We start from the raw sequence: 2,404 nt of genomic DNA, 5'->3' as shown, positions 1-2,404 counted from the left end.
TCTGTCTTCTGAATCCTAAGTTCGAAATGATGAGCTTTGAGTTCTGAATTCTGCATTGAATACTGAGTTCTGAGTTCTGACTTCAGAATTCTGAGCACTGAGATCTGTATTATGAGCTCTGAAAGCTGAGTTCTGAGTTCTAAATTATAAGTTCTGAATTCAGACTTCTGATTGCTGAGTTTTGAAACCTGCCTTCTGAGTTCCAAAATCTGAGTTCTTGAGTTCTAACTTCTGAATTCTGAGTCCGGATCTCCCAATTCTGCGTTTTGATGTCTGAGGTCTGAATTGAGGGTTGCGAAATCTGATTCTGAATACGGATTCTTCGTTCTGCATTCTGCATGCTGCATTCTGAGTTCTGAGTTTCTAGTTCTCAACACTGAGTTCTGATTTTTGAGTTTTGAGTTCCGGGTTGGGAATTGTGGTTCTGAATACTGAGCTCTAATTTCTGAACTCTGCGTTCTGAATTTAGAATTCTGAGTTCTGCATTCAGATTCTGATTTCTGAGTGCTACATTCTAAATTCTGAATTGTAACATCTGAGTTCTGAGTACTACGTTCTAAGGGCTGAGTTCTGAATTGGAAATTCTGAGTTCTGCGTTCTGAGTTCTGAACACTAAGCTGTGAATTCTGAATTCAGAATTCGAGTTTGGGAATTCTGAGTTCTGTATTCTGATATCTGCATTCTGAGATTTGAGTTTGAAGCTGTACATTCTGAGTGCTCAATTTCGAATACTGAATTTGGAGTTCTAATTTCTGAGTTCTGAATTAAGAGTTCTGAGTTCTGAATTCTGACTTGTGATTTCTGAGTTCTGAATTCCGCATTGATTACTGAGTTCCGATTTCTGAGTCCTGAATTCTGAATTGTGATCACAGAGTTCTGAGTTCTGTCTTCTGAATCCTAAGTTCGAAATGATGAGCTTTGAGTTCTGAATTCTGCATTGAATACTGAGTTCTGAGTTCTGACTTCAGAATTCTGAGCTCTGAGATCTGTATTATGAGCTCTGAAAGCTGAGTTCTGAGTTCTAAATTATAAGTTCTGAATTCAGACTTCTGATTGCTGAGTTTTGAAACCTGCCTTCTGAGTTCCAAAATCTGAGTTCTGAGTTCTAACTTCTGAATTCTGAGTCCGGATCTCTGAATTCTGCGTTTTGATGTCTGAGGTCTGAATTGAGGGTTGCGAAATCTGATTCTGAATACGGATTCTTCGTTCTGCATTCTGCATTCTGAGTTCTGAGTTTCTAGTTCTCAACACTGAGTTCTGATTTTTGAGTTTTGAGTTCCGGGTTGGGAATTGTGGTTCTGAATACTGAGCTCTAATTTCTGAACTCTGCGTTCTGAATTTAGAATTCTGAGTTCTGCATTCAGATTCTGATTTCTGAGTGCTACATTCTAAATTCTGAATTGTAACATCTGAGTTCTGAGTACTACGTTCTAAGGGCTGAGTTCTGAATTGGAAATTCTGAGTTCTGCGTTCTGAGTTCTGAACACTAAGCTGTGAATTCTGAATTCAGAATTCGAGTTTGGGAATTCTGAGTTCTGTATTCTGATATCTGCATTCTGAGATTTGAGTTTGAAGCTGTACATTCTGAGTGCTCAATTTCGAATACTGAATTTGGAGTTCTAATTTCTGAGTTCTGAATTAAGAGTTCTGAGTTCTGAATTCTGACTTGTGATTTCTGAGTTCTGAATTCCGCATTGATTACTGAGTTCTGAATTCTGAGTCCTGAATTCTGAATTGTGATCACAGAGTTCTGAGTTCTGTCTTCTGAATCCTAAGTTCGAAATGATGAGCTTTGAGTTCTGAATTCTGTATTGAATACTGAGTTCTGAGTTCTGACTTCAGAATTCTGAGCACTGAGATCTGTATTATGAGCTCTGAAAGCTGAGTTCTGAGTTCTAAATTATAAGTTCTGAGTTCAGACTTCTGATTGCTGAGTTTTGAAACCTGCCTTCTGAGTTCCAAAATCTGAGTTCTGAGTTCTAACTTCTGAATTCTGAGTCCGGATCTCTGAATTCTGCGTTTTGATGTCTGAGGTCTGAATTGAGGGTTGCGAAATCTGATTCTGAATACGGATTCTTCGTTCTGCATTCTGCATTCTGAGTTCTGAGTTTCTAGTTCTCAACACTGAGTTCTGATTTTTGAGTTTTGAGTTCCGGGTTGGGAATTGTGGTTCTGAATACTGAGCTCTAATTTCTGAACTCTGCGTTCTGAATTTAGAATTCTGAGTTCTGCATTCAGATTCTGATTTCTGAGTGCTACATTCTAAATTCTGAATTGTAACATCTGAGTTCTGAGTACTACGTTCTAAGGGCTGAGTTCTGAATTGGAAATTCTGAGTTCTGCGTTCTGAGTTCTGAACACTAAGCTGTGAATTCTGAATTCAGAATTCGAGTTTGGGAATTCT

Source organism: Ochotona princeps, chromosome Y (assembly GCF_030435755.1).
Source record: "Ochotona princeps isolate mOchPri1 chromosome Y, mOchPri1.hap1, whole genome shotgun sequence".
Taxonomy (NCBI): domain Eukaryota; kingdom Metazoa; phylum Chordata; class Mammalia; order Lagomorpha; family Ochotonidae; genus Ochotona; species Ochotona princeps.
The sequence above is the reverse complement of the archived record's forward strand: the minus strand, read 5'-3'. Positions refer to the sequence as shown.